This window comes from Rousettus aegyptiacus, unplaced genomic scaffold, assembly GCF_014176215.1.
Source record: "Rousettus aegyptiacus isolate mRouAeg1 unplaced genomic scaffold, mRouAeg1.p scaffold_m13_p_7, whole genome shotgun sequence".
NCBI lineage: Eukaryota > Metazoa > Chordata > Mammalia > Chiroptera > Pteropodidae > Rousettus > Rousettus aegyptiacus.
Window position 1 is genome coordinate 98,277,666 of NW_023416310.1, and position 8,262 is coordinate 98,285,927.

Sequence of the window (8,262 nt, forward strand, 5' to 3'; positions counted from 1 at the left end):
TGGATTTGATTATTTGTTCACTCAGTAAACAGTTACTGATCCTTTAAGTGAAACTTTGTGCTAGGTTCATGAAGGAGAAGAGACAAATCATGAATCAGATGTCATCCTCCCAATGAAGGAGCTTATAGTTTAGTAGAGCTGTGATGGTCAGCTTTGCCAGGTTGTGTTGTGATAACAAACAACCCCAAAATCTTTGTGGTTTATAACAGTTAAGGTTTATTTCTTGCTCATCAGCTTCAGGTCAGCTTTGGCTCTGCTCCAAGAGTCTTCTTCATTCTAGCATTCTAGCATATGCCATTCTTATGGCAGAAAGTAAAGAGGATGCTGTGATGGCTCCTAAAGTTTCTGCTCTGATCACTTCTATTCTCATTTGATCGGCCAAGGCAAGTCGCATGACTAAAACTGGTAACAATGGGATAATGAAGTATCCTCCTTCCACAGGGAGTTATTGAAAGTCACGTGGCAATATGTGGCAATTTATAATACATTTACGAAGAGGAAAAGTAAATAATTGCGAAAAATAATATAACCATCACAGAGAGGTAGAAGCGCATGAATACTCATTATACAATAGAAAGTGACCAGAGTTCTATGACCCAGGGTATTAGGAGTCAAGGCGGAGAGCAATTGTCTCCAGTTGGAATGATCAGAGAAGGCTTCTTGAAAGAAGTGGCTTTTGGGCTGGGTTTTGAACAGCACTAGAATATCTAGACGTATATAGAAGAAGAAGGCAGGGCATTCTAGCAGAGCCTTATAAGAAAGCCATAGAAGAGGGAAAATGGGATGCTAAGACAGGGGATAGTGAATGATTTACTTAGCCTAAAGCAAAGAAATTTGGAGGAAATAATGGACAGATGGCAAAATGAGTCTGTCTGCTAGCCTCTGAGAGAATACAGAAGCTCTCAGCCCTATTCCATCCAGCTGCCCAGCCAGGGGTTCCTAGACTGGGAAAGCGCCTGCAAAGACTGATAAATAGATCCCGAGCAGGCCAATCTTTGGTTAGACTCTTCTGCCCCTCTTGGCTTGGTCAAGCTCAGGTCTTAGCCCAGAGTCAGCCTCTTTCAACACCTCTTTGAAAATTTTATTGGAAATTGTACTTCTAATATTCTTATAGAGGTTGTTATGGGTTTTCAGTTTGTTTCCTCGCCTGTGTCAGCCAGGCTGATATCTAGAGGATACTCTCAAACTATGATATGCTAAAATCACAAAAGAGATCTTCTCAGGGGCAAGGATGTGGACAAGAAGACAAGATGTCATCCTTGCAGAGCAAGCCTCCGTCTTCATCCTGCTTGCTTCTCTCTTCCACTGCGGCAGTAAAACGAGTTTGTGTTTTGTTTTGTTTAGAATAAGATCCCATAATTTATTTTGCTCATAATGTCATAAAAGAAAAAATATATTGGCTATTCATAGTTGCATGCATTCCAGTATGAATTTCATTGTTTTTTGGATTCAGTTAGTTTATTATTACAGCAATGGTTTGGGTTAAATGTTTATGTAACAGAAACCTTCTGTTTCTTATCATGTGATGATCAATAAAATTAATTTTATAACAATTTTATCTGTTTTCTTTGTAGTTATCAAATGTAGTACACAGATGGAAAAAGCTTGTGAAAGTGGATCCTGGCTTATCAGAATTAATGAGCTGCCTACGTGGTGGGCATGTGGTCTAATTGATACCAGCCCTGAGCAGGTTTGCACTTTTAATCATTAATGCCCTGCAGCCTGCTGCAAGCATGGAAAGAAACAGGCTGACTGGGACATGTGAGAAGACAGGGACAGGGCCACAGGGGGCCTCCCACTGTCCAGGAGGGGCTTGCCTAAAGGTACCAGTGGAACTCAGGGCCCTGTTGCTAGGTACAACTTTAGCGGTCCTGCCTCAAAGGAGGCAGGAAGATCTCTCCCTTGGGTATCCTCCAATGTCAAACATCTCAGTCGGTGCCAGGGACAGCTCAGACCTGAGGAGAGGGTTGCATATCATTTATTCCAGCATTTATTCACTCAAAAATATGTGTTTGTTCCAGGCACTGGACACAGTAATAAACAAGACAGACAGGATCTCTGTGCTTTCGGAGTTTCATTTTAGTCTGAGAAGCAGACAATAAAAAAAGTTAAGGATTAAATCAGCAAAATCAGGTCAGTTAGTAATAAGTGCTGGGTAGACAATAAAAGGATAACATGATACAAGTACTTAGGGTGAGTGGTAGACTTACTCTAGACTTCTAGTCAGGGAAGGCTGCTCTGCAGAGTTAACATTTATACTGAGACCGAGGCATGGGAAGGAACTGCTTTGCAAAATGCATTCTAAATATTGGAAACAACAGGTGTAACGGTCCCAAGGCAGGAAAATGTTGCAATTATCTGAGAAACATAAAAGAAACAAGTGTGACTGAAGCATAGTGAGCAAGAGGTAAAATTATTGGAGTTGAAGTTGGAGAGTTGAATAAAGGTCAGGTTATACAAAGTTTTGTAAAGCTGAGTATACTACTCAATAGACAATCAGGAAGAATAAAAAAAAAAACACTCTAAGTATTTCAAGTAGAAAAAATTTAATTTGAGGAATCAGTTGCAAACATGTTAGAAGGGCCGGAGGAGCAAAAAGATGAAGATGAGGTTTTGCAAAGATTAGTAATTATAGGAAGTCACTGTCAACCCTAGGCTGGAAGAGCAAAATGGGAAATGGTGATAACCATAGCTGAAAATCTCTGGGCCACTGAGGCTGCTATTAGGAACTGAATTGCCTGAGCAGAAAACCAAGAGTAAGCAACTGGCCATTTCTAGAGGTACCATCAAAATGCAGAAAAGAACATGGCTTCTCCCTTACTCGTGCCTTCTAGTCTCCAGTCAGTAGTTCTAACTGACAGAACAAAAAGAAGGACAGCTGATGATATCCTCTATTATACCAGGGTAAGGGTTCGGATATCATTCTACAGGCTCTCCTTCAGGAGCTCTGCATTTAATATGCAGAATAGGATGCAGGGGCAATTTGATCACCTCACATCACATTTGTAAAATGAGACTGACAATAGTCATGGGTTTGTTATGAGGATACAGGGAGATAATGTATATAAAATACTTAGCACAGTGCCTGGCATTTAGTAAAGGTTTGCTACACATGAAGCTATACTGAAAGTACAACCAACATCATGTAGGGGACACCCAGACTTTTTGATAAAAGATAAAGGCAGTCTTAGCACTTGGAAAGGATGGGAACCAAGGGTCTCAAGAGAGCTAACTCTAACAAATTGATAAAATCAGAGAATCTTTGTGTCCAGTTTGCTCCCACAGGGTTCACACAAAAAGACCTTTGCTGCTCTGCTTCAGTAGGCTCTACTTGGGCCTAAGTGGAAAATCTAGAGAATATGGGGTATGATGATGGTTGAAGGAATCTGGTGGAGGATTTGGGTACCAGACAGACAATGAGCATTGTTCCAGTTAGCTACTGCTGTGTAGAAAAATATGTGAAAGCTTAGAGCTTAAAACAATCCTTTTTTTATGCTATGACTCGCTGGTTCAAGAATTTCGATGGGCACAGTGGAGGATGGCTTATCTCTATTCTATAATGTATAAGGCCCCTACTGGTAAGATTAGAAGAATATGGGTCTCTCGATAGCTGGTGACTGGAATCACCTAAAGCTTATTCACTCGTATGTCTGGCACCTGAGCTGAGTTGACTTAAAGATTACTGGAGGCCAGAGTGCCTAAAGGTGGCCTCTCTAGGTGGTTTAGCTTCCTCAGAACATGGCAGCTGCAGGGCAGTCAGACTTCTTATGTAGTGATTTGGGGCTCTAATCATGACTTTTCAAGGTGGAAGGTGCATCTCCTTTTATGACCAAGCTCAGAAGTTTCTCGGCATTACTTCTGTTGCAACCTATTGGTCTATAATCTATGACGCCACAGGCCCACTGAACTCAAAAGGAGGGGAGCTCTTTCCACCTCTTGACAGGGGAAATAATAAGGTTCATATGAGATGGGAGATATTAATGCGGTTATTATTAGAAGGTAAAACCTGCCATGGGCCTACAGATTAGAACTCACACTTCGCATGGTCCTGAGACCTTGCCATCTATCACAGAAAGAAAAAGTCTGAGGTCCCTGAAAAGATGGAGTCAAAGGCCCATGCCCCTGTTTGTGGCCTGTGTTAACCTGCAGTGGAAGCCTCCCCAAAACCTAAAAAGGGAGGAAATCTCTGGTCCAGAATAAGTCTTCAGAGAGTTCACTACTAAATACTCAGAGGACAAGTGTCACATTAGAAAGCAAGAGAGCTGGAAACCACTTGGGAGTCCCATCACATCTGACACTGGTTAATGATCATGATAGTGGTGATGGATATTTATTGAATGCCTATTTTGGGATCAGGCACTTAAATACATCTTCTTTCGTTAAACCTCCAAAAGGAAATGTAGAGCCTTAAATTCACACCTTAGAAAAGAAAAAGATTGAAAATTAATGAGCTAAGGATCTATCTTAATAAGTTAGAAAGAAACGCAGCAAAATAAACTCAAAGGAAACAGAAGGAAATAGCAACATGAAGAATAGAAATTGAAGAAATAGAAAACAAATAAGCAACAGAGGGGATGAGCCAAGCCAAAATTCAATTCTGTGAAAGATGATAAATCTCTGATAATATTAATCAAGAAAAAGTTGAAAGAAGACAAAAATAAACAACGTCAGGAATGAAAAGCTGGATATTGCTATGAGTGTGTTGGGCATTAGAAAGAAAATAAGAGTATATTATGAATAAATTTTATACCAATAAAGTAGAAGATATATGTGAAATTCACAAATTGCTCAAAATATATAACTTGCTAATGCTGACTCAATTTGAAATAGAAAATCTGAATAATTCTATAACCATCAAAGAAATTGAATAAAAAAACAAGAGTTGGCGAGGATGTGAAGTAATGAGAAGCTTCATTCGCTCTTGGTGGGAGTGCAAATTAATACAGTCATGATGGAAAACATTCTGGAGGTTCCTCGAAAAATTTAAAATGGATCTACTTTTTGACCCAGCAATTGCACTTCTGGTGCAATTTATCCAAAGAAAACCAAAATGATAATATGTAAAAATCTGTGCATCCCTATGTTCATTGTAGCTCTAGAGTCACAATAGCCAAGATATGGAAGCAACCTAAATGGCTATTAACAGACAATTAGATAAAGGAGTTTTGGTTCATATATACAATAAAATATTGCTCAGCCATAAAAAAATGAAATCCTACCATTTGCAACGACATGGATGGACCTAGAGGTTATTATGCTGAGCGAAATAAGTCAAAGATAAATACCATATGATTTCATTTATATGAAGAATCTAAGAAACAAAAAGAACAAACTAATCAAAAACAGACTAAAAATATAGAGGACAATCTGGTGACTGCCAGAGGGGAGGGGAATTGGGGAGCCAGGAGAAAGGGGTGAAGGGTTAAAGAAGTACAAATTAGTAATTGATAGAGGATCACGGGGATGGGGAGTATGGCATAGGGAATGTAGTCGGCAGTAATGTAATGGCTATGTGTAGAGCCAGATGAGTAATAGAGTAATCAAGGGATCGTGTCTAAGCAACATACTGTATACTTGAAACTAATAATAAAATAAAATAAAATGCAAAAAAAAAAAAAAATTGAATCAGAAGTACAAAATCTCTACAAAGGAAACCTAGGCTTCACTGGCTAGTTCAAATTCTTTAAACCCCCTGAGAGAAATAGAATTCCCTTCTTCAAATGAGGAAACTGGAGCTCTGAGAGTCCAAGCAACTTGCCTAAGGGCCCAGAACTGGTAAATATCAAAGGCAAGATTTGAACCCTGGTTATCCTGGCTCAAAGCAGGGGTAGTTTAGCCATTGACATTCCCCAGCCTCCTCTTCAAATACTATAACTAGTAGCATATATGTGAAGGTGAAGGACAAAGTCTTGATGCAAAAAAAAAAAGAAAAGGGAAAAAGTATAGATTCCGGATTTGCAGAGATGGAAGATAAAGCTCTTTCTGCCCAAGGAAGCCCTAGAAAGGAGAAATCTGGTTACATTCACACAGAGAAGGACCCTGGAGATTATCCCCAGGACTCCACCCCATCATCCTTCAAGACCTATTCGAAAGCTACCATTGCTTCTCTGTAGGACACCATAAACCCTTCCCTGAGCCCCAAAGCTCTCCCAGCCTTCTGCACCCTTAGATGCTCAAAGCACTGTGTCTGGGCCTCTTCTATACATTGTTTGCTGTGTGTGATTCTCACTAATGTTTTCCAACCTTGAAAACACATGGGTCCCTAAGAATACGGACCTTAGTTTGAGGGACCTGCATCAAAAGGTTAAATGTTGGCACGCTAAGTGATCCCTGGTGCTTTGAAACTAAGGCAGCTATTATAGTCATCTAGATCATCCAGAGTATATTCTTGTTAAAAGGTATTTTTAAGATTTTTCACTAAAATAAAAACTAAAAATTTAAATATTCATATAGCAAACTTTGTGATCCCTGAAGACAGATTTTATCTTTATAACAGGTATGAACTATTCTATGATATAATGTAGGATTTTATTATCTCTCTAAATCAAAATTAAATCTAACTTAACTTCTGTGAAACACTAGATTATTGTTCCATCTCTTTACTCCCTCCTAGGTAATAGGATTATATATCCACATTCTTTGCCAGGTAACTCTGCAGATTCCTTCTGTGGGTGGAGTGAATAACTCCATCCCTTGACTCTGGGCTTGGCCATATGATTTGTTTTGGCCAATAGTATTTCAGCAGATTTAACGTAAGCAGAGGTTTAAAATGGGCTGTAACATTGGGGCTGTTAGTCTTGTGCTTCTTCTGTTTCCATGAGATAAACATTCCCTGATTAGCCTGCTGGTCCTGGAAAAGGGTGAAAGGCATGTGGAGCAGAGCCAAACCACCCTAGCCAAAGCCAACCTATAAGCAACTAGCCCTCAGCTGGGCCCCAAACACATAAACGAAATAAATGCTTACTATTATATGCACTGAAATTCGATGATTGTTATACAGCATTATTGTGGCCACAGTTAACTAATATAATAAGCCCCTTTTTACCAAGATGACCAGGTCCTCAGTTCTGCCAGTACCGCAGCTGTACCCCTGACTACACTGTGACATACATCTGAAAGTGGGGGTTCTGAGGCAGCTCCATTCCCTCTGTGCAAAGTCCAGCCATAGAAACCTTTGCCAAGGCTCCCAAAATTGTAGCCCTTTGTGCTCAGGCCTTACAGACATTCATGGCCCTCAAGGATAACCTAAATTTGATTCTCAAATCCATAACTTTAGGCAATTCATTTAATCCTCTTATTTATTTATTTATTTGTTTGTTTGTTTGTTTGTTTGTTTTGCCTCATCTGTAAAATGGAAACAATAATAGTACCTACTTCATAGGGTTCTTGTAAGAAATATGTGAATACATATAAAGTGCTTAACACAGTACCTGGCATATAGTTAGTGTGAAATGAATGTCAGCTATTACTACCATTATGTGTTTGTTTGCCCAAGTGTTCTTCTTTCTAGGTCCTCCCATCTCAGAAGACCTACAGTCATATGAGCTCAGGTCTCTGCTCTGGTGGAATTCATATCTTCATTTCCTTTTTAGTCTTAAGAGTTCCAACTAACCCTCCAGAGTTGGACCCATCCCTCTTTAATCTGGGAAGCAGTAAACCTCTAATCCAAATCTCTGTTAATTTAAAAAGCCTGTGTGGAAGTTGTCTTCTGGGTAGCCTGCTACTTGCAGTTTTTATCTTTACCTAGAAACGCACAAATCCTCATGAGGATCAAGAAAGTCAAAACGTCAAGAACAGAAAGTCTGGCTTTTTCCCCAGGGGGGTTGGAATGCTTTTCATTCCTTTGAGGTGAATCAAAGGAAAAACTAAATAGGGTTATTTTCTCAATAGGTCATTCTGCTTCATCCAACTCTCAATAAATCTCCCTTACTCGACTGTGTGAATTCCTTGGCTGTGGTTTATTCACTGTGTACCTCCAGAGCTTAGCACAGAACTCACACTTAGTAGGTATGTGATAAATGCTGAGTAAATGAGTGAATGAAGAACATGTGTTATAAGACCAAGACAATTGCCAAACTAGGGGTAGAAAAATAAACATGATCCAATGTGTGCTCAGGCTCATACACTGAGGCCCATACAGGAAAAGTACCAAGACTCCTCAGTCCTCAAAGACTTAAGGCTACGAAGCAAACAAAGTTCAACAACACAAATCACCTGCTCTGTCTCACATCAGAAAGAGAGCTCACTGAGGTGCTTGCTTGG